Genomic DNA, 25,363 nt, shown 5'->3' on the forward strand with positions numbered 1-25,363 from the left:
TGGGTCTGACATAAGCAAGCAAATGAGAAGCCCATTACTAAAGGACAGCAATGGAAAAGGGGCTGTCAACAGAATGGCTGGACAGATGGATGGGGACAAGAAGGAAAAGCCACAGTAGATAGGATGGTGTGTGAGACTCCTGCTCAACCTGGTTTATCCTCTCTGGAATCTGGAAGCAAAGCCTTTCAGACAAGAATGACAAGACAAGAAAAAAGACTGCAAGACTTATTAAACATAGAGAATAAAGCCAGGTAGTGGAAGGCAGGCAGCTGTACTGTCTGGAAGAAACCAAGGGAAGTGAGAGGGATCGCAGATTAGGCTATGGATTCCCGGCCAGACTAGTCATTTGAAGATATAATGAATGAAAGCAGCTGGGGGGTGGCCAGGAGTGTGGCATAGCCTGGGTCATCCCCAGGGCTTCTGATGGAGCACGGCGTTCAAGGCAGCTCAGGTGGAAGGTGGAAGCAGGACACCCTGTATCAGATGTTGAGGTGGAGCAGCAGATCGACAGGAGCGTTGGAAAGACAGACAGGTTGGACTTGCTGGCAGGTTGGTGTTTGAAGTGCAGCACAGAGAATGCTCAAGAAAGTCTCCCGGACTTTTTCTCTGGGTAACTAGGTGAATGCTAAAGCAGTTCACCATAGAAGAAGGGAAAAGAAGAGTGTTAGGGAGGGAAATCAGACATTCTACCTTGAGCCTTTGAAGTTTGAAGCGAATTTATCCATTGCACATTCATCAGGAAAGTGGTTGTGTAAATGAGCTTCAGGAGAGTGGCCTGGGCCATAGAGAGACCTGGGAGTCTGGAGCCAATGCAGATACGACCTTAATCTGCAGGACTGGACAGTTTCACCCAAGAGAGGAATGGTGAAAAGGCAGAGGCTCAGATCTGACACGGGCCCCTCCAACACCGGATGATTTTAGAGGAGGCAGAACCAATGCTCTAAAGAAAGCAAATGGCCAATAAAGTGTTTCTGAAGATGAAGCACTCCAAGGAGGTGCGGGGTGCCAATGAGTCCAAGGAACAATGATGCCCACCAGCGAGGACTTACCTCCTTTCTGTTAGTGGCCACATCCTTCTCAGAGCTCAGATCTGATCTTTGGGTTTATCAAAAACGGAGGTTATCCATTCCCCGGCTTCCTCAATGGCTGCACTTCTTCATTTTCCTGACATCTAAACCTGGAAAGGCTGATGACTCTCCACTCTGGCTTCTTCCTCATGCATGCTCCGTTCATTGCCACAATTTAAGACACTCAGAAGATGAGAACATTCACTAACCTAATCCCGTGAAGCACTGCCGGGCAGCATCTGTACTTGGACAATTAATACTAATGTCGGATCACAGGGCCCAGACCTGAGACCACTGCTGCCGAGGAGGCACTTCTAGTGTGGAGATAACGAGGCTGAGACTGAGCTTTGGGTCCTCAGCTGCACTGGTTTCTTCCAATCCCCAGAAGCTAATTGAGAGTTCTTTTTTTTTTTTTTTTTTTTTTTTTTTTTTAAGAGAAGCTGCCAATTTGTACAAATGTCAGGCCCTGTGGGATCTGGATCCAGTACTGCTTGACTCCTCCTACCCTGCTCCATTCACCATTTCCACTATTGGGAACTCCATCTCCTTCATGCTCAGCCCCCAAATCTTAAAATCACCCCAGATTCCTTTCTTTGTCCCCTAACTCCACGCCTTATTCAATCTACTAACAAATCCTTGCCACTCCACCTTCAAACCACACCCAGAATCTAACCTGTTCTCAATTCTGTCTTCATGCTAAGCACCTGAGTTTCAGTTGCTGTCTGTTATCTGAATCTATCTATTCAATAGCCTCTTCCCTGGGATACCTGCTTCCTCTTCTGCCTCCCCGCTGTCCCACCCCTAATGGCCCTATGACATTCCCTGATTTATGAAGGTCATATCTTACCTCACTTTTACGCCAACTCTTCTAATAATGTTTTCATCCCAGCTGAAGTTGTTGCAGGGACTCAGGCCCCTGTGGTCAGGCACAGGATCCTCCACCTCTTACCCTGCAGCTCCCCCATGTTCTCACTCTCCTAGGCAACACTGACCCCTGCTGTCCCGTGTCTGGTTTTAAGCCCCCAACCTTGCTCCCCCACCTCAGAATACACACCCTGAGACACGCAGAGAGACACGATGTGGTTCATCTCCTGCCTACAGACCTCAGTGGCACCTATCAGATGGCTTCACTGGCTGCCCTGAGGAAGGAGCACACAGCTCTCTCCACCTGCATGTCCTGTTGCCCCTCATCACATCGCCCGCTTCCCTGTGACATCACAGTTTGCAGTTGTTCCTGTTCTCTCCTCCCCCAACTGGAATGCAGCTCCTGAGGACAAGGATTTGTCCTTCCTTTTCTCTTTTGATGACCACTGTACTCTGCATAGTATTCTTTTGAAAAGTGTCTGCTGCAGTAGCTATAGATTTAAGCAATTTTGATGAATTAAATGTAATTTGCATCAGTGTTGCCTATAAACTCTTAGGCCCTCTGCACCTGAAAGTGGTCACCACCAGGATCTAATCCAGACGAGTTCTTATGACCTCCAGATGGTAGTGATTTTTCCCCTGCCCCTGGGCTGTGTCCTTGGCTCTGCCCAGGGCTCTGTCTTTGGAATTCTAAGCTTTAAAACTTTCTGCCCTCCCCCACCTTCAAAACCTTCCAGGTTTCAGGAATGAGGGTGATGTCCTCCTGCTCCCTCCTCAGGTGTCTCTGTCAGTGAGGGGCCTCCTACCACAGGAGAAACGCACCACACACCCAGGTTCAGTGGGAAGTGGAAGGTCTTCCACGAAGGGGTTCTTCCTTCCTCCCTCCTCCCTTTCACTAAGGCAGCAGCAGCAGTTTGAAACACAGCAGAACGAACATCTCTTCTCCAACCCTCAGTTGCCTAAGGCCTGGGGACTGAGGGTCTGTTCCTCTGCCTGCTTATTCTGACCAAGAAGGGAGGGTGGCCAGACACTGCCCTGGCTTCTCTCCCTCCTGTTGAACACACGTCCTGTACAGAGAGCAGGGGGAAGCAGATCCCCTTCCATGTCTGCAGGAGAATCGAGAGAAGTGCCTAGGGTTGGGTGAAACTTAAAATTATAACTAGTTGAGGTAAAGTAAAAAGAAAGGAAGCAGAGAGTCTACAGAAACCCATGCACAATAGGAAACAAAAGAGACATTCAAACTGATTGAAACAACACTAAAAAATAAGATAGGGAGGAGAGGAGAAAGGGTGGACCAAGGCCCAAATGAGAAAGGCAGAGAGGAGGAATGTGGAGGAGAGAAAGGGAGAAAGGAGGCGATGAGGAAGAAAGAAGATGCTTTGAGAAAAATGAATCACGCACACACAAAAAAATGTGATTAAGAAAGAAAAGAAAGAAATAGAGGAATGCAATGCAGGAGGAAAGAAACAAAGACACAGTGATTCAAAGTCACAAAAAGGGCTGGAGTTGTGGCTCATGAGGGCCTGGGTTGGATCTCTCAGCGCCTCATATGAATATATAAATAAAATAAAAGATCCATTGACAACTAAAGAAAATATGTAAAAAAAGAAAGTCACAAAAAAGCAAAATATGTAAATAACAACTATGGATAAAAGAAAAGTCAGAGAGAATAAAATAGTATATAGAGAGTAAGGAAATCAAAATTAAAGGAAAACCAGAATCACGGTGAAGATGAGAATCGTGAATGAGGACGTGGAAGCCTGAGCTCACACCCTTCCTCTGGGCAAGAGCAAGAGGACACCTCCTTCCTGTGGCTCAGAGAGGGTAAAGATGCTGGGCTCAGAGGTGGAGAGAGGACCAGGTCTTGAGTGACTCTTCTGACAGTCAAAGGTTCTGACATGTGAGCTGAGATGGTTAAAGTCCAAACCCAGAGCTGATTCTTACCTTGACCAAGATCAGGGATAAGGAAGCTCCCTGAGGAGGAAGGTACAAAGAGAAATGGCTAAAGGAATGTGAGTTAAGAATCACAAATTTAGAGCTATAAACACAACAGTAGGAAAGTAAGGCTAATGATGCAACATGCTGCAAATACAGAGTAATTAAAAGTGAGTGAATTTGTGACAATAAGAAGAAAAGAAGTCAGGCAGGAAAGAAGGTGGAAGGAAGAAAAATAAGATACAAATATTGTATCTGGAAAAAGAAAACAAAGCACAAAGAAGGATGGAACTGGAAGAATGAAAAAGACAGAAACGTGGACTTGAAACCTGGCTATTTCTCTGGCACGCCTCTGCTATTTCATATAGGGCATCGATGACATGGCCAGAGAAGATAGAATTATAGTTATCATTCAAAAACTATTTCTCTAGCCTTGGTCAAGGCTGAAGCATCTGGAAAAGGTTCTGTAAAAGTATCAAGATAGAGGCAACTTCCTGGATCAGCACATCATTTGCAATACCTCATGCCCCCAAGCAACAAAATGTGGAGATGAGTGACGTGACATAGGAACCTGAGAAATTAATCAGCCAGCCTCTGAACACAACTTAGGTCCCCTCAGCGACTCCAACTTAATACAGTTCTAGCTGAAGAAAGGGAGGTTAGGCAGTTTTTTGAAATAATATCCAAATGTACAAACTCCATCTTACTTTGGGGGTGTTTGTTACAGGCACTTGGTGACTTTTAATGCATGCCAAGGTGCTAGTGCCCACGCTGCCCCTCCTGTGGCACATCTTGGTTTCCATCTTTCACTTTGTTAAGGTGCAGATGTGTTGATTGGACCATGCTTTGCATTGCTCACCAAATGTCTGGAGGGTGTGACATTGACCTAAGTCCAAGATCCCTCTCCTGCTCACGGCTACCTCCTCATTGTTACCTGGCAGAGTGGTGTGCAGAGGTGTGCGTTTACTCTCCTGATCTCTGGAGAAGATCACTTAGCACGCCAGGAGGACTCTCAGAGGTTCTTCACTTCACAGTTAGTCAGGAGGTTACCTGCCACCCTGGGAAACGACAGGCTTTTCATAGGAGACCACATTCCTTACTCTTCAGAAAGGTCCATCAGAATGACATGTGACAGAAGCTTTGAGTCCAAGTGTCAATCTGAAATATCCTTGGTCATCAGAGGATTACAGAGAAACATGGGATGAAAGAGAGTGCGTAGGGAATGTAGAAGTCAGATGTAACTGCCGTGAGCACACATTTCTAACAATTTGAATTGTTCCTTGATTTTTTTATTCACATCTTTACCCCAAGTGGTTCACTGTTCACATTCGTCCATTTATCCCTTTATTCAACAACTACTTATTGAGCATTTTCTCTGTGCTAAACTTTAAGGTAATGCAGGGGCTGGAGATGTTCATTTGGGTTCACTGGGCTTTATTTGATTTTTAAAATTAGGGCACAGCATGGTGTCATTGGGAGAGTCCATTAAAACAGCCATTGAAGGATTTTTCTGATATTAAAAATATATATATTACTTGAAGGTATCTCCTGGCTTACATTTATAATGAGTATATTTAGTTTTCAAGGATGTAATTACTGGATAAATAAGAGATAAAAAGGGAATTTCTGATTGCAAGGTAAACTGTGAAGGAGTGCAATGAGCTATGAAACCCCCATTGGCACAGTTGCTTTTGTGCTAAGCCTAGTGGCTTCAAGATCCCAGAGGTTCAGGCTCATCTTTGCTCAGGGTCAGTTACAGCACATTATGAGGAAGTATGTAGACAGGGACAATCTCAAGTGGCAGAGTTGCATGATGTCTAGGTATTCTAGGAGAATTGAAGCATGACAGAGAAGTCTTATAACGATGCTTTTAAAATAATGAACCATCTATCAAAAGAGGAAATAGCACATGCAAGATGAGCATCAAACACATTAGGTTTTGGTAATACAGTTTGCAATTGAAATGTGACAGTATTGAAATTAGAGAGAACTGAGAAGCATACTGGGCTGTCAAGAATTCAACTTTGTGAAAATATGTCCCTTTGATTAATTCTTGATCTTGAATATCATCTGATTCCCAAAGTCAAATTAGATGACAGATCAATGAACTATGTTAAGCATCTTCAAATTAAAGTTTACTATTTGAGTTGCTCCATGTCCTTATTCATTCTATTGATAACCTGCTACAATCTAACTCTACCAATAATTTTTGCTTTGACATCTAGTGCTTTAAGCCTGATATGCTCCTAAGTCACCAGGACTTTTACCTCTGCATGATTAGTTAGACTCTCTTTCATTCAGAGAATCCTTTCCCAATTTCTGATACCAACATCATAAAACAAGAAAAGAGGTAGCAATGGCAGAAGCAGTCCCTCACTGCTTCTCAATGAAGTTTCCTTCTGCACTTAAAGGAAACAATGAAACTCAAGAAACACCAGGGAGAGCAGGTTACCAAAAATGAATCCCAGTCTATAAATCCTCCCAGATATTACTTTCCATTCTTAGAAACTACCCTTTGTTCTTTAATGCAACAGATGTATGACATAAATCCAAAAGGATCCAGAACCAACTCTGCTAGAACATTCTGTCTCCTGGTCCAACTTGAAGGTTGGCTGTTCCTGCTGACAGAACACAGCCATCTCTTTGGGACTCCAGCCTTGTCATGCAAGTGACTGTTGACATACTTGGGGATAGAGAAAAAGGACATCTCCAAGTTTGGTGGAGGGGGTCAAATTTCTGTTTTGGACCTACTTGCTATTAAAAGTATGTTGTTGTGGAAGAAAAAAAAATACAAAGGAGCACAAGAGTTTGGATTCTCCCAGTAGATATCCAGGCAGAGACCCAGGTGCAAGGAGTTTATTTGGAAGTTGAATAGAGAGGCAGTAGAAGCAAGTGTCACTCTTATGATTTGGATGTGATGTGCCCTCAAAAGCTCCTGTGTTAATGCAGGAATGTTCAGAGGTGAAAAGATTAGATTATGAAAGCTATGACCTAATCAGTGGATCAATCCATTTCACAGGTTAATAAATATAAAAGTACTATTGTACTGGGTGGCAACTCTAGGTAGAAGGGACATAGCTGGAGGAGGTGGGTCACTAGGGATGTGTCCTGGAAGGGTTCATCTTCCTGTGGCTCCTCCTCTCCCTCCCCCTATTCCTGGCCACCATGACCTGAGCAGCTTTCTTCCACCATGGTTTTCTGCCTCACCTCAAGCCCAGAGGACTGTATCTTGCTGACCGTGGGCTGAACCTCTGAAACTATGAGCCCAGCAAATACTTTTCATAGTTTAAGTTGCTCTTGTCAAGTATTTTGGTCACAGTGATGAAAAGCTAACACTTACTAAGTCACTATAGGTTACTGGAGCTTACTCCTTGGGAGAAACTGTGGGAATCATCTTAGAGCTATTATACCTGAGGGTAAAGCAATGGAGTCTTTTATGAGCCAACTTCCAACAATTCTTGCTTCGGCTGCGGGGGCAGCTGCCATGCGTATGGGCAGATTGCTCTCCAGAAGCATTTAAGTCACTGTTAGTTGGAAGTTAGTAAGAGTATCTGAAGTGTAGGAGCTCAGGAAGTAAGGCTGGAGACGAACAGAGCATTCAACAATGTGACCCGGGCCAACCTTAACTGCAAGACAGACCTTCTCCAGCTTGGAGCACATCCACGTCGGGGTTTGGGGTGCGTCACCTCCCAGCTTCCAAGACATCCTTTGAGTATTATTTTCCTCATTCGCAGGTTTTTAAAAAAGAGATTTAAAGGGGAAAGATAAGTTTTCCTGAGTTATTAGTCATCAAATAACACGATTCAGCCAAAATCCAGGATTCTATCACTAGATTCCTTGGTCTTTAGACATGTAAGAGAGTGACAATGATGTCAAAGGTTATCTGTAGAGAAATTGTAAGAATAAAATGCTAATGCATCACTCCAGGCCAATGCTGTGGTCCCCATGACCTCAGGGCTAACTTGGAAACTCCATCAGGTCACATTCACCAGCACAAGCCAGAAGACGCAGGGGAGCTGACCTCCAGGCCATTTCCCTGCTCTCCTCCTTCCCACCTTCCTCCGGAGCTTCCAGGAGCCCCCTCCAGGCTTTCTGGACTTTAGAGATTCTACTGCTGTTCTCAGTGAAAAAGTGATCCCGGGAGCTACGAAAATCAAAGGAAGCTATGATGTTCACATGGTTCATACAGTTACTGTCTTCAGTTCACAATGATGGAGGATATTAGAACATAGCAATTAAGATATTTGAAGACCACGGTGTGTGTTTGAAAACAGGCCACTCAGCACTTCTGTCAGTCTAGCCCACACCTCAGCTCTGCCCCGTGCTGAGCATGCCTCTTAGCTGAGCAGTGTCCTCCAAGATGAATGCTAACTTTGTCCATGCCTTGTGGCTAGGCCAAAAGTCCCCCTGTATTCCTTCATCCCAACAGAAGATTGGCTTTGAAATGTCATTTTGTCCTGTTTACTAGAGTCAGCCTGTTACTTCTCCAGGTATGTTGAAAGAAGTTTCTTTTAGATACAGAGAAGCTCATCACCTGTAGTAGAGCAAGCAAAAGTATCATCTCATATTGTCCTTGGCTCCCATTGCTCCCAAGTCCCCTGGGGAGGGAAGCATGGGACAGTCCAGCTGAGCAGTGCACTTGCAGTGGGTTTGCTTCACAGCTGAGGAACACTGGGTTAGGGAAACCTACTAATTTTATAGCAGACAGGCTGATGTTTGTCCAGCAGGAACAGGATTCCAGCTGCATTCTTACCACTTAGATATGGCCTAAGTAAAATGATCTTAGAACTTGCAGGCTGGACACAAGCAGCAACACTGGTAGGAAAGAACCAAGCTCAAGGGATACTGGATGTCACAGCATAGAGATCCTGGGGACCTCTCACTTTGTGACAGGAAATAAAATATATGCTGCATATAGATAAAGAGCAGAAAAGTTCACTTACTCTAACATACAAAGTCATTTTGCTTGCAATATATTAATATATCATGATTTCATAAAATAAGCCATGTTTGAATAACTGCTGTCTGTTATCAACTTTGTTGGCAGAATTTTATATAAGCTGTGCAGAGTAATCATCTATAAATTATTTAGCTATCTATAAACTGTTTCTAAAGAGCACTATCTGTGTTGCAGAACACCAACATATTAATGGTGTGTTTATGTTTCATCTAAGTAAAGGTAATCACAACTATATACCCCAAAACAAGGCAGGAAGATTTTTAAAAAGCTCAAATATACATAGGATATCTAAATATAAATTAAGATATGTGTTTGTGTGTTTGTGTGTGTGTGTATACATATATATTCCCCAATGTGGGAACATCAGTGAGCCCAGGGGAGAGGAGCCGTGCTAGCTACAAATAGCTGCAGTCCTTTTGAATCTCTACAGTGTGATAGCGTGAGCTGTAAAACAACTTGACATTCACTCAATTACTTGCTATTTGTGATGACTCACTGGAGCAGAGAGAACTTGCATGCATTATCTCATTTTGCAAAAAAAAAAAAAAAGAAATGTACTTGAGAGCCAGAGATTGCCATGACTTAAGATCATCTAGCCAAGAAACACCAGCGGGTAGAAGACTGGAGTGGAATGTAAAACTCCTCCTTTACCCAGGAGGAAAACCTCCCTCTCTCCACTTTGTTTTCCGTCTTCTCTCCCCTGCCCAATCCTCTTCTCCTTCCCTTCCCTCTCTTCTCTTTTTCCTCCTCATCCTCTTTTAATGGTTTCTTTTTCACTGTCCCCTCCACATCTACACAACCCAGAGACACTCCTAGAGATGACACCCCTCGTGTCAGAGTCATTCCAATAGTTTATTGACTGCATCAGGCTCACCCCAGCATCCTGCACTCTGACTACCTGTCCGCTTTCCTCCAGCCTTCCTCCTTTTTAATATTTCTTAATTTCATAGCTAGCTTTTGCCATTGACTGAAAATGGCCTTTTTGGAAGGTTACAGATGAGTGCTAAGGGTGTCTCTGCAATGATCTGATCTGTCGAAAGATAATAAGTAAATAAATAAATAGCTCCATGTGGGCCAGAGGCCATGCACTGTCCACAGGTGAAGCCACAGAAATCATTTTCCTTGCAGAGTTATTTTACGTTATTGAATTTGTGTCTAATTTTCTGGAGCACCAAGTCTCAGGATGGCAGGAAGTACTTGTGTCTCCCTGACCAAATATATTAGAGTTGGCTGCCTTCAGAGGCAGAGCACCATGTTCTCAACACTCCAGACCAGGAGCTTACTGTGAAGATGAGGGAAGGAGACACCACCATGGGACACTTACTGAGCGGTGAAATGTTTGAGCACCCATTTCAAAGAACATGGCCAAGCTCTGGGTTTCTGCCAGCAGATCTCTTTTCTCCCAAGAGAGGCAGAAAAAAGATGAGAAAACATTAGAAAGTGCCATGACTTACTTTAAGCTCTTTCTGACTTCATTTATAAAACATTATAAAACTCTCTCATTATTGCCCACTGGAGAGACAGGGCCGTGCATGAGACTGTCTCTGTCCTCCATCTCCCCTGTGAGGTGGTAGAGTCCTGCATGGACCCTTCAGGGAGGGCTGAAGCTCATGCAAGAGAATAATGGTCCTGGATGATAGAGAGGAGAGAGGAAATGGTTTTATCTGGAAGAGGAAAAATACAAGAAAAAAATTTCAGGAGAGATTACTCTGCACCCCAAACATCTCTCAAATCCAAGTCATCCTTCTTCTCCTCAGTACACTGACCTGCATTAAAGACTCCAAGTCTTTGGGCAAGACCTCTGCAGGAACTGTCTCCCTAATTGTCTTCTTCTTGTAGTGGGCCACTCCTGTGGCGGAGAACTGGTCTTGCTAAAGGAGAAAGCAGGGCCCTGGCATGTCCCCTTGTGAATCATCAAGAGGAGGCTTCCTTTTGAGAGGTCCTGACCTGCTCCACCAGCCTCAGGGCCACAGCGTCACCCTGTGCTCCTTGTGAACATATGGTTTGTCATGAGCTTTCACAGTGGAACAAATTTCCTCCAGAACAATGTTTCCAAAAGCAAGGAGGTACGCAGCTTGAGCTATTGCTGGTCAGACAGGTGATTCCTATGGCCAGGGCTTCCTGATTCTTACTGTGTAAAGGGTTAAATACAAAGTAATTGAAGATGTGTTTAAAAAGTATAGTGCCCATCAGCAGCTCTATTTAAGTCAGAGAAAAGAATGAGAATTAAATACTCTTTCCCATCAGAGAAACTTTTATTGAGAAGCAAAGAGGATTTGAACTGGTTCTTAACACTCATGTTCAGGGGATTGAGAGTGACTGCAGCCCTGATGCTTCCCTGGGAGCTCCCTGTAGTTAAGCTACTACACCCTCCTATGAATCCCCAAATAGACACCACTGGCCATCTTGAAAGAGGAAGAACAGGGCACTAAAAGCTAATGACTGCCTGAGATTACATAGCTTAGGAAGGATAATGGGCATTTGCTCCCAGGTCTATGTCACTCCCAAATCCATGGACTTTCCACTGCTCAGTTGACTCATGGCCATATCTTAAATGGGACCTATAAAATTACAAGTGCCTTCATTTGAAATAATGAAAAATTTCTTTCTTAAACCATTTCTACCATAAATACTACAGGCTTCCTTGCTGAGAAATAGAGGCAGACAGCCCAACAGAAACCTTTAGCTGTGACTCTTGAGGACACCTGGCCATGCAGAAGTCTTGTAACATTTTTAAGCCTTAAATGCTCATTTATTTGTATGCTGTTTTAATCTATCAACATGATAATACAGTTACCTGCAGGGTCTCCTTTACAACCAAACAAGATAATGCATGTGAATCATCTGAGACTGCCTGAACACACACTGGGGACCAGTGTTGCTTTCCTCACTATGCCAGATCAGGGATGTGGGGGAAGATTAGCATCCAAAAAAGAGTATATAGACATTGGAACAATGATAGTGCTTGTAGCAAGAAAATAGGCATATGTTGGAAATTTTCTTGGATAGAACTAATTATAATGATTTGTTAAAGAACCCAAGACCAGACCAGTATTTGGGACAAGAAGAACTAATTTTGTAATAGAGATAATCAATAGGAAATATCTCTAATATTTTGGCCTAATGCGATTCACTGCAAAGCTTATAGTAAAAGTATTTTTGATCTTTGGGAAATACATCTCATCCCATTTACAAATCTATGGATTTCTGCAAATATCCACTCATTTAGAACCAACTCCTCTTGGAAACAGAAGACACTTGATATTAGAGTTGTCAGACCATGTGATCTGTATCTCTTAAGCACTTGTCAAATGCATGTTGAATAAATAGTGCTTATATCACTACTAGAGAAATTAGTTTTATGTTCATATGGATCATTTATCAAAGCAGAGAAAAGCATTCAATTGTTTTTGTCTATTTTTACTCTTAATATCTCTAATTTGAGAGAGGAAAAAAAACAAAACAGAAATGTTGACTATCATCAATGATTAAGTATTGATTTAAAATGTATTTATCTGTTACCTGTTGCACTGTGAAAAGTCGATGTCTTCTGTTTTGCTCAGAAGACATCAGATCTGAATCCTCTACTGATAAGGCATGTTCACTCAATTACTGCCTTGATATTTGGGCACTGTGACCCAAGAACCCACTTGCAACAAGGGACTTCTTTTGGAGATTAGAGGGCACTTGGACAGCTTAGAACACTTGACTGAGGATTGATTGCACATAAGATATGGCACATAATGGACATGAAACAGAACTAATCCATTCTCATTAGGCACACTCTGAAACTCAAGAATACAAGCCTCTGCACCAAAGAGATGACTTTGAATAAGCCACCTGCCTTCTCTGTGCTTCAACTTCATCATCTGTAAAATGAGCAACATACAGGAATTCATAGGCGTATTGAAGGAGAAATAAAATATAAGCTGAATTAAACACAAGACTAGGTATATAAATGACCTTAAAATTGTTAGCTGAAATTGTTATGACATCTGTAGGAGATGAAATGCAAAGAAATGTTGAATTGTATGTAGTAAAATAAACATTTGTAATTCCATAAGGAAAAATCCTTCACTTGATTAAAGATTTTTATTTTACAATTTTAGCACCGTTATCATTAACATTATTATTATTACCATTATATGATCCATCAGTCATGATAATTGAGATCAGAATTTTGGCTATGCTGACATCAGCTATATAAAGCCGTAATACTACTGAGCTACTAATTTTATTTCATTTGTTCCTTGAAAAAGAGGGGGGGAACTATAAGAAATGTCACTCACTGAACCAGGTGGTTTTTGTATGGAATTTACTGAATTCTAAACCTTTAAAATTGAGCATTTTAATCACCACTTTACAGATAAAATTGGGTAAAACCTTTTTTTAATTTTTTTTTTCTTTTCTTCTTCTTCTTCTTTTTTTTTTTTTCTTTTTGTGGTGCTGGGAATTAAACCCAGACCCTTGTGCATGTGAGGCAAGCACTCTACCAACTGAGCTATATCCTCAGACCACTATATTTTAAACTCTTAAATTTTAAATTCTTAAAAACTAAGCTTTTTCTAAGATAGTTATTGACAGATCTGGGCTTGATCTCAGATTTTACTGGCCTGAAGCCCCAGGTCTTTGCATTATTTAACCTCTTTTGGGAATTGAGATAGTTCAGGCAATGGATTTCAGTTCTCTGAGTTTATCAAACAACACTGTTTTGAAGTAAGTTGAGCGGTGGGCCCAGTGTAAGAGACTGTTCTTCCCAGGCCCTTCCACTCACTGGCAAAGAACTTGGAGAAAGCTATTTGCCCTCTTGATGACATGATTGCCTCATCTATTATGTGGGAAGACGTAATCTCATACTCAGAGGTGATTCAAGGAGGAAGATGGGACTGCTTTTGTATTATAACTACCCTGGGAAAAGGGTTGATCAGATGGAATCAGTCAGTCTCTCTCAGTCTCGGTACAGAAGTGTCAGGGACATGGTCGCAGACACCCACACCTTAGCCATCCTCTTCCCTCCACCCTTAAGCCCTCCTTGCTGCCCCCAACCCAATCTCCATTTACTCCGTCCTAAGGCACATGGGCTCTGTCTTAAAACATACACCAGAAGGGTCTTTCCTCTCACCATTACTGCTAGCAGAGTCTGTCATGTCTAACCAACGACTGCAGTCCTTGCCCCTCTGCGATCTCTTTGCCGTATCTGTCAGCGTGATCCCCAGGACACCCACCTCTGGAAGTGGCCCCTTCTCCACATCATACTAAAAAGGAAACTCACCTTGGTCTCAATGGCTCCCGAGACCCAGCTTGCCTGACCATTTCATCCCAGGCTCTGTACCCCAGCCTCCCTGCATTCTGGGCCTTAAACTGTCCTCCTGCCACACAGCCTCTCTGAACCTTGAAGTCTGCAAAGGTGGAGGTCTGCCACATGGGCTCTCCATGTGCTGCTCCCTTCAGACTACTGGGGCTCAGCTCACCAGGCTCCTTCTCACAAGTACCGGCCTTCTCCTCCATCTGTAGAAGGGTCCACTCCCACTCCACACACACCTGAAACACCTGCTGTGCTCACTCTGTGCAGGGCATGTTCTGCTACCTGACATAGTCTATCCATTTACCTCTCTATTGTTTGTCACTCTGAAGGGCTCAGACTCCATGACTTCAGGGGCCTCTCTTGCTCATCACTAGTACTCAGCACAGTGCATGGGCATCTGATGGCCACCTACTGAATGGATTTTATAAGAACTCTCTTACACGACAGCTCTCACTATCATCCAGTCTTCTGCCTTCATCCATTGCCTTCCAGATCGACTCCACACTACCCAATACACAAGATGCAGAAAATAGAGAAAATTCCTGGTTAGCACTGCCTCCAATCTCCCCCGTGTCCTGCACACACCTGCTCCTCAGCCACCTCCCTTACTGCCTCCTCCTCACAGCCTAACTCTAGCCACCTGCCTGCATGTGCCTTAGGCCCCAATGTTAGCTTACAGCCTCTCTTCCTGTTTCCTGAATCATTCAAGTTCGACTGGTCCTTGCTTTGCCCAATTCAGAGGCCATTAATTCTCTGTATGAAAATTTCCCTTTTGTCCCAGAAGAAGGATCAGCACTTCTCCAACACTCATGCAACTCAGGCAGCTATCCTCAGATGAACACTTAGCTGTGTCTTTGTGTGTGCATTTGTGTGTATGTGTATGTGTGTGTTCAATCTACAAGAGGTTTCTCCATAATCTGCTTCTTTGAGAACAAGAGGATGGAGTAGGGTAGTATTTCTTATGTTCTCTGTGCCCTAGTCATTTTACATACATTGCTTGCCTGAAATTCTACTCCAGTACCTACAAGATCATATTCCCATTTTACAGATGAAAACGTTCAAGTCAAATGAGATTAAATAAATATCTTACGTTTGCATAGCTTATATAAGCTAGACTGGGAGTAGAACCAGCTCGGACATCAAAGTCAATGTGCTCTCCTACCCTGTGGTTTATCATTTCCTCCCCCATGTCTACTCCAGAACAGCACTGGATTTAATTGAAGGGATCAAATTGATCCTAACTGTCTGGAAAACAGGGCTGCACTGAAGATCAAATGTGCCTCTTTCTCAGTTGGGCCTGTCCTCATCTACTTTGTCTCGATTCCTTTCATCCTCACCCCTACCTACAAACTGAAGGGAAGACCCAGCTGCTGCATAGCAGTACCCCCTTCCGATCAGGCGGGCACTTTCCTATGCTCCACAGTGAAGCTCATTGTTCTTGGGCATTTGATTTAATGGTCAGAACGAATGGATTGTGACTGTTGGATGATACTGAAAATTAGGTTTATTTGGAGATGAACTGATCTCAAATTGCTAAAAACCATAGTTTCAGGAGGCAAATATGCAGTTCATGCTTGAAAAGAAAAGAAAAATACAGCATCTTCCCCCCAGTGATCTACATAAGAAAACTTGAAAACCCACCAAATTAGTATTGCATTGTTCTGTCTGGCACGAGGCCAGCTTCTTGCAATATTCAAAGCAGTCACTTGATTTAAACAGCTCAGGGAAAAAATGTGTTTTCCTTAGCTTAAAAAGTTAGATTAAAACTTCACATTTTAAATAATATCAAATAATGCAATCAGGTAGCCTGTCTGGGAAGGTGGCTCACACGGACACGCTGAGGCATGTGGCAAAGTCTGAGAGAGAAGGAGCAGAGCATGGGCAGAGATGGGAGCAGGAGTGCAGCCTCTGTCCTCCTTCCAACTCTGGCTCAGTTCACTGAAGAGCCCGAGTATGTTGATTGATTTTTCTGAGATGCCCACTTTCTACACTATTGTGTGGAGGACCTGCCACGTCTTCAGAAAGCTAGAGAGCATACCGTGCCTGGAGATGTAATAAAGCATCCGCAGATGCAGTCTCTCTTACTGAAAGAGCTTCCTGGACCTTAATGTCTCCAAGGCTCAGCTTCTTCATTAGTGAAGAGGAAAGTGGGATCTTTTCACAGGGCTCTTTTGAGAATTGAACAAGATGATGTACATGAAAGTATGGAGGACCTGGCAGAGGGTGGCAAAAGTGCTGCGATGCCCCGTCCTTTGGCTGGAGACAGGGGGTTGGATTGGGGAGTCACCAATTGCAGCCTGTAGAGTAGCTGCCTTCTTGGCAGGTAAACGTCCCTGTCCCTGGAATGCAGTCACGCCCACGTGCATTTCCTTGCCATTCCTCTTTCCTTCCTTCCCAATACTGGGTTTTCTTTCCCTTCTGCCTTTCCTTTTCCTTTTCCCTAGAATGAGGGAAAATATAGATAAATGCACTGAGCTTCTGCAGAGAGAAGTGTTTCTTCCTCCACTGTGCTAAGACCTTGGGCAGGGCCTGGGCAGTTGGGGCTAGATGCACCCCAGTCACCACAGGGAGGGACTGGAACCAGGAAAGGGTACCCCATGGCCCTGAGCTGTCAAATGTTACTCAGAGGCAGCAGAGGGCCCTAACTTGATGCCACACTTGCTCACTCGTCCCTAAAGTCATTTTGTTCGTGTTGTTTTTTCACTGTAGACAGTGAACCCCTTGGGAGTTGGGCCTATGCTGGGTCATGTATAGAGGTCACAGTGCATATTTCTCTCCAGAATATGAAATTATGAATTTACATTTGCACATTTATTTATGTCTATACTTTTATAAATAAAATTATAAAAATAACAAGAAACTGGCTAATTTTAAATTGCAAAATTTATTGTGATTAATTTTGGTGTGGTCTAATTTATATTTGCATGCTTATACAAAAATGTTTTATTAAGAATGAAAACGGACACTTTAATATTTAATACCCAAAAGGAGATGGACAAATGCAGGAAGAACAACAAAGGGCTTTTCTTTTGTAATTTGAATAATTTGAAGGAGTTTTGCCTTAGATTAGGAAACGGTAAACAGCATTCCTTCCATTCCCCGGCCCCTCATGAGAGTGGGCCGGTGGGAACACAGCCAGGCCACAGACCAACCTTGACTCTTCGCCAAGCACGACCCAATCTTCCTGTGAGACACGAGATGTAGCCCCGTGATCTGCTCATCAGCTCAGAGTGGGTCCAATTAGAGCTTCATTTGCAGGAAAGCAATCATAGTTTCCGCCAATCGAAGGAAATGCTGTTGCAATCAAATGTTCCCTTAAGAGTTAAGTTTCCTGGTGTTATGTGACATTTAGCAGTTGGGATCACCCTCAAAATTATCCCTTTTGGGAAGGAATCTTGGCATAAGAAACAAAGTTCTACAAAGTACCTGGTTTTGATAGAGCTTATTTCTTCTAAGTGTCCTATACCAATATTGTCTCATTTCCTTTGTAAACTTGACAGAAATTCAACCATTTTCACTGATTATTGTATTCTATGATATGGGTGACAGTGGTGTGCATGTTCTATTTGTAATACTTAGCTGACATCTATTTCCTAAAGGCTCTACCCAGAATATCACATTTAATTCTCAGAATAACCTTAGGAGTCATTTTGTGATATTGTGAAATTTGACAATTAAAAATAGCAATAGTGACAGCAAAACAAAAACCAAAATCAATCAGTAAATTGATCAAATTAATCACTAATAATTGGAAAGGCTAATATTCATTAGTACGTCTGTTCAGTTGCTTAGTCTGTGCTGGTAATTATTAAGCCATGTTGATTTTCAAGCACATCTGTGGTGGAATACAGCTTAGGGCAGTGGGTAGTCATTGCATTGATATGCAGCTTTACTGCAGTAAGTAACCACAGCTTAGATGCCAGATGTTTAGGCAATTGTAACAATTGCAGAGGATTGGTCAGTGGATGGGAACATTTTTTTTTCTTAATCATTCCAAACAAGAGAAGCCTTTTACATGTGAATTTTTCACATTTTAAATGTTTGAAGAAAAATCAAAAGAAAAGCCTTGTGCAACATGCAAAAATTATGTTAACATTTATACACTCATGCTGGTGTGTGTAAACACAGCTTCTTGGAACACAGTCACGTGTGTGTTCCTGTGCTGTAGTGCAGCTGAGTATCTATGACAGGGACTTCGCAGATCAACATGTTTCTTGTCTGTCCTTCTAGCTTGCTATTCCTGTTTTGGGGCACAGTCAGTGTCCTTCTGCAGGGAGCATTGCTGGTTGGCACCTGCTCTGTTCCTTTGTCCTCTCCTGAACAGTCCCTATGCTATCCGCCCTAAGTTCTGCTGTTTCCCTGGTGCTGCTCTGACTGCCGGGTGTCAGGACGGCCTCACTGCAGTGTGGCTATGCTGCAGACTCCACAGTAGCCCTGGCCACGGGAACATGCTGTAAGGAAATGCAGGAGAGCAGGGTATACACACCTGTGGCTACGGAGCACTGGAAACAGCTGGTACTTCTGGGGGATTTCATTTTTGAACTGAGTTGATGTAAGTTGGCATTTGGGCTCCTGGCTTGTGCTCTGTGGGTCTAGGGTCTTCTGCTCGGCCATGCTGCAGCCTCAGCTTGCGGTCTCCAGGCCAGCACTCCGCTTCACCTTCGGGCGACTCTCTTGCTGCTGCTGTGGGGCTCCTTTCATTGGGAAGAGCTTCCCAATATTCTTGGTTCTACTCCTGCAGGCCACACAGGACAAGCCTCATCTTTCTGACACTGCCATCTTTCATGTATCTAAAGCAAGAGAACCTTATGGAGCAGTCCAAGAATCTCTGGAAGACATGCATGGTCCTCCAAAGTTGGGCTGGAAGCAAAGGGGACAGAACTACACCAGGCAGAAACAAAAGATATTTTACTGTTTCCTGCTCCGTATTTTATAGCCAGCACAGAAATTCTGCTTAGTATCAGAGTCTGAGTCCCAGTGGATGGCAGAGAGTCCAACAGGATGACCAAGTTTCCTGTCCGCTGTAAGCTAGGGCACAGCCCTCAGTCATGTGGCCAAGGTTCTGTTAATAAACGGCCCCACCTTTTATTCTTCATTTGGAAATAACGAGAGAAAAGGAACAGAAAGTAATTCACAGATAGAGGCAAACCCACAGATGTAAGCTCCTAATCAATTCACCCTGCATTTGGATCTTGGCTATGTTCTTGGTTCCTTATCAGTTGAAATTTTTGGTCCTTTGCACCAGCTTGATTGTCCCAATTTTCCCTGGTTTCAGTCAGTTCTCTGACTTACTTTCAGAAAGCCCTTTCCTGTTTAAGTTAGCAACCTTTATTTTTATCTAGATTGGTAAAGTTGTACAAGCCATTTCTGCGTCACTAAGGTTTGTTTGGAGGTTCCTAGTTCTTGTCCAGGGAGCAAGAGGAATTCTGGGAAAGGAGACAGGCACTTTTGACCTTCATTTCATGGATGCAAAGGCCAGGCTGAGTCTGGAACTGGGTAGGGTTGGGTCTTAGAACCCCCAGTTGAATAAGGCAGGGCAGACACAACCTCATCCTGCGGGACCCACGGAAGAAGCAGGCCACTCACCTGCCAGGCAGTGACCTAAGGCTGCCCGGGTGGCAAGGTACGAGGGGAGTGCAGCAGCTCCCAGCCCTGAGTGCGGCAGGCATTCACACTTTCTCATTCCTACCTCAGGTTCCAAAATGTCCATCCTCCTTTGTCTTCAAGTTTAGAAGCTTCCTGACTGGGGTATTTAGCCATTTATTTCCCCTCCCTTTTTATTGTTTCAGACTTCATACTACTGTTGTGGGAGGTGTGTGGTTTTGAGTTAGGTTGTTTTTTTTTTGTTTGTTTGTTTTTTGTATTTCTCTCTTTTTTTTTATTGGTTGTTCAAAACATTACAAAGCTCATGACATATCATCTTTCATACATTTGATTCAAGTGGGTTATGAACTCCCATTTTTACCCCAAATACAAATTGCAGAATCACATCGGTTACACATTCACATTTTTACATAATGCCCTATTTGAATGATTGTTTTGGACATTGATATCGTACAGATTTACAATAAAAGGTTCATCTTCATTTGAAAGAACAGAACTTCCTAAGCACACACCATGGCTAGAGGTGGGAATTAGGAAGCTTCTTTTAGGAGGTGCATTTGTAAACAGCTGGCCACCCTGGGCAGTGAGGACAGGAAGCCCCTCCAGGGGGGGAAACATACAGCAGCCTGAAGACAGGAATTCAGGGGACTCATGGGGCAGTCCTCTTAGATTGTCTTCCTTGGGGGGACAGGAGGCTGGTTGTCTCTGCTGAAGGTCAGGATTTGATAAAGAAATGCCGGGCTTCTGTGAGAACAAGCTGAAGAAGTACATCTTAAGACTGAAAAGAGGTCAAGTTGCAGCAGGAAAGAAAGAGAACTGGAGTTATAAAGCTCATCACACAGTCCATCCCCTGAAAGAGCCACAGCGGGGGTGGGGGGAGACAAGAAGAGCCGTGACCCAGTGTGGACTGCTGTGCTATAGAGAACCTCAGGTAATAAAGGGAGAAGTCTGTTTTACAGAACCACAAAGGAAGGGGAGTGAGTGTTATGAGGAGGGAGGGCAGTCAGGGCAGACAGTAGGGAAATGCACCAGGGCTGTCCAGGAGGAGCATCAGCTGTTTCTCAGAGGGACTGAGGACTCCCAGTGTGGGGGGGTGGTAAGAGGAAGTCAGCCTGAACTAGAGAGGGGAGGTGGCAAAACTGTAGATTGTGGTGCCACAGGAGAGAGTGACTGCCTGCTGTCAAGTGCCCTACAGAGAGACACAAAGCATTCAAAGGAGGAGCCACAGAATCGAGTTTGCATTTTAAAACAACCTGTCAACAGATCAGATGGCACAAAATGGCAAAGAGAAATCCAGATAGGAGACGGTCATCATTTTCCAGATAAAGATGATGAGAACTTAGTTAAGGCAGAGGTGGGAGCACAGAGGGCAAAAGACACACAGCTGTGACGAAGATGAATGAAGTCCAGCAATGGGTAAAGCGAGAAGAATGAGTTGAGGGAGACTTTGCAGGCTCATACTAATTTTCCAGGTAGATACTGGAAGGTCGTCATCTTCCCTCCCAGTGAATGTTCATAAAAATGGATCAATTGCTGACGTTTTTATTTTTCAGTACCTACTCAGTCATTTTTCTAGTGTCTGCAGTGGAAATTGCTGGAAACCCTACTGGTGATTGTGCAATAATCCTGAAATTACAATAGAATCAGGTTAATTTTAGTAAACCTACCATATATATGCATATATATATGAACATACACACATATATATGTAACCGCATACATCTAATACATATATATGCATATGCATATTTGTACACACGTAAGTAGTCTATGATTGGCAGTATTGAAGCAAATGCAGCATCAATCACTCCACGGAAAGAGTTTTGACATGTTGCATGGAAACAAATTCACTCGTGCTCCAGCTCAGACTAAACAATACAGATGATTCTAATTTGCTTTATTAGAAATATTAAAATATTTTTAATAACTGCAATTTATCAAGCACCTATTATGTAGTGGTCATTACAAATGGATTATCACTTATTGCATAAAAACTAAAAATAGATTTTTTTTAACCCCCAATTTAAAGGTAAAGGAACTTATGTTAGAGTTTAAAAGACTGAACAGTGCTGCCAAAGGGTGGTTTCAGGGTTCAAATTTAGGACTCTCTAACTTCAAATCCTGAGTACTGTCACAATGACTTCCTTTCTCCCAAAACATATTAAAATGGAAAGGAAAATTTACTTTTCTCTCTAGGGGTTCATTGCAGTAGAAGTTTTGAGAGTCTTCAAATCCTGACATGATTTTTTCCTAATAACAGGCATCCTTAAAAACTAGAGGTTGGGGCTGGGGATGTGGCTCAAGTGGTAGCGAGCTCGCCTGGCATGCGTGCGGCCTGGGTTCGATTCTCAGCACCACATACAAACAAAGATGTTGTGTCCGCCAAGAACTAAAAAATAAATATTAAAAAATTCTCTCTCTCTCTCTCTCTCTCTCTCTCTCTCTCTCTCTCTCTCTCTCTCTCCTCTCTCACTCTCTCTTTAAAAAAAAAAAAACTGGAGGTCAATTCAGAGGTTATGTTTCAGAAAACGTCAAAGAACATTGAGAAGGATCTTGGTGCTAAAGGTGACAGCAGGCAGGGCTTGGAGCTGCAGGTCTGGGTTCACCAGGCAATTTCCACGTGAGCTACCTCAATTCCTTCAGATGCAGGGAGCATTCTCCTAAAGGCCACTTTGTACAATATTCTACTTCATATGCCCCAAAGCCGCCAAGGGTGAACCCCTCCAGATTTTGCCAAAGTAAAATTGGTATCCAAAAGCCCCCAGTAGAATAGGGAAAGATATCCTTAATTAAGTTATTAGAAGCATTAATGACATATTAGAAAAATATTATTAGATATTATTCTTATTTACTTTTGAAAAATATTTCCATCACACCTGGACAAACTAAAATAAATTCAATAAAATTAGATTGCTCTGGGACTGCTGTAAGACTTCATCCTTGCCAATGGCAGGTGGCTCTTGCTTGATTCCCATCCTCTGCCCTCTCATGGATACTTCAGGAGGCAGCTTTGGGGAACCAAAGTAACCTTTTGACAGCACTGCACAGCAGGGTTCAGCATATGTGAGCTGACAGCTTTTTTCATAAAGTTGATTTGAAGCACAACCACATTGATTTGTTCCTGCATTGTTCTCAGCTGTTTTTATGTTACAAAAGACATTTAAATATTTGGGTAGAGTCTAACTGGCCACATAACCTAAAATATTACCACATACCCCTTAAATACAAATGTCCCCAACCTCTATTTCAGAGTCACATTAGATTCTGTGTTTGTTCCATAATTAAATGCCTACACTCGACCCGGGATGGGATCTTCAGTAGCAGAGAGAAGGAAGAAAGAAATCAAGAGGGAAGGAATCCCTCATTCCACATGAGCCTTCTGTCCATCAGGGTCTGCATAAGACTTTGCATGTGGTGTTCGATCCCAGGGATCATCATAAGGTAGTTACTTCAATACCAGTTAAAGGCTGAAGAAGGGAGGATCCAAGAAGCTGTGACTTTCAATTTTCAATGAGTTGATGACAAGTCTTAAGAATCTGTTGTGAGAGATGACCTTGTACATAGGCAATGGGAAGAGTAAATGAAGAGAATAAGTTGACAGCGATAACTTTGGGGTGAATGGTAATAGACATTATGACTTTAGAGGCCCAAACAGTGATGGTCCTTTTCTTAGAAGAAGTGAAAGATATTTTCAAATAGGCAGGGATCAAAATATCATCTTTATTATTGATCAAGCATTATTGGAGATTGGGGTTTAGGACTGCTAGCTAAGAGGACAACTTAAAGTGTACCCCTTAATTCAAGTTACTGGTACTACTGGTGCTTGGGGACCTGCATTTCCTCTCATGCGTCAGCTGACAAACAGCTGACCACAGGTAAATTTGTGCTTCCTGCTGCAGAGGAGCTGACAGCCCAGAGAAGCAAAAGGCTGAGGCCTTTTACTGGAACTCCCCAATCAGAACACCTGTTCTTTTCTTGAAACAACAGAGGAAGGCTGGTTTTACTCTAAAGAAAGCCCCTCGCACAACAAGGAGAGAAGTCACCCCTACACCAGTTGTGTTTCAGCCATTCCATTTCCTTAGGATCTGGGGCTTAGAATTCCTCTTTCCCCTGAGGCCCATAGCCAGGTATCAAGTAACCCTGGGAGCAGGCAGGATCTCAAAAATGCAACCTGATCCCCTGCGCAGAACTGAGTACTGCAGTGCACTTGAGGCCAGCATCCTATGTGGAAGCGACCCTGGCCCTGCAGAGCCCCTGCCTGATCCTTTCTTCTGACCTGAGACTCTCTTCTCCATGCTACCCTGTTTTGGCAGAGGTCATGTTTAAACTATGCGGTGGGCTATGCCACCGTTATTTCCCAACTGTGAATATGAATGCAGAAACCACCCAGAGAAAGCTTCTGTTCTAGCCCACCCAAGGTCAGCCAAACCCTGTATTAGTGCAATGATTTCATTTGGTTTTCCAGGCAAAGAATATTCTCAAACAATCACTAAAATAATACCACCTAAAACCACACCAGGGCTTCCCAGGGAGCCTAGTGACAGCCTGTGCTAGAGATGCTGCTCCCAGGCACTCCTTGAGCACACACTCTCCAGGGTCCTGCTCTTCCTCCCTGACCCTGACATCAGACCTGCCTTGAGAATGTATCTCAGTGCTTCATCACAGATGTGTTTCAGTCCAATAAGTCAGATGACTTATCCCAAAGCAGACTGCTATTCCTCTTTGGGGACAGGTATCTCTCTACAGAAAGTTTCTGAGACTGTTGGCAATTCCTTTAGCAATCCTTCTTCATTTCCTCTGTGAGTTGATGGAGAGATGCTCATGGCCCTCCTTGAAGTCTAGGGTTATGCTCTGTGAGCTGGTCTGGCATGAGAAGGAAAAGACAGATACTTCTTGGAAGTGGAGCATGTGCCATTAAGGAACCCCGGCTTCTGAGCTACACATGACAGAGAACATGATGCAGTCAGCAATGTCTCTGTGAAACAGAAGTGTCCAAGGCACGCAATGGAACCCTGGTGGTGGGTGGTTTATTCTGCTGGACAGGCATCAGACTCAGATGGCATTTAAGCTTGATCTTAGAAGGTTAAATCATTCTTCAAGAAGAAAAAAAATTCCAGAATTATTAAAGTACTCCTTGAAGGCTGGTTTGAGAAGTAAAAATGGCAGGAAAGAAGACCAAAGGCAGAGCAGGCTGCCCGGGTCAAAAAATCCCACACTTGGTGCCCAATGCAGAGCACCCAGTTCAGCTGCTGACCATCTGAGAGCTCCACACACATGCTTGTAAGTGCACTCCTGATGCTCTCAAATGGATGGACATCCTGCCTTCTAGAGGGGGCCAGTGCTGTGGGTGGGAGGTGGTTTTGATGTCCTATATGCTCATTAATAATTTTTATTTTTCAAGTGGGAAAGAAAGGGAAAAATGAAAACAAGAAAAAGGAGGACAAGGAGACAACTCGGTGAGCTGCAGTATTTTATCCAGAATTCCAAGGAGGAAAAAAAAAAAAAAAAGGAAAGTACTTTCAAATAGGAGGAAAATACAGGGTAATTACAGGAGAAAAAAATAGAATAAACTTGCTGTTGACATTTAGCTATTTTGAGAATTATAAAGCTAATTTATGGTGATTGCTT

The sequence above is a fragment of the Callospermophilus lateralis genome, chromosome 16 (assembly GCF_048772815.1).
Source record: "Callospermophilus lateralis isolate mCalLat2 chromosome 16, mCalLat2.hap1, whole genome shotgun sequence".
NCBI lineage: Eukaryota > Metazoa > Chordata > Mammalia > Rodentia > Sciuridae > Callospermophilus > Callospermophilus lateralis.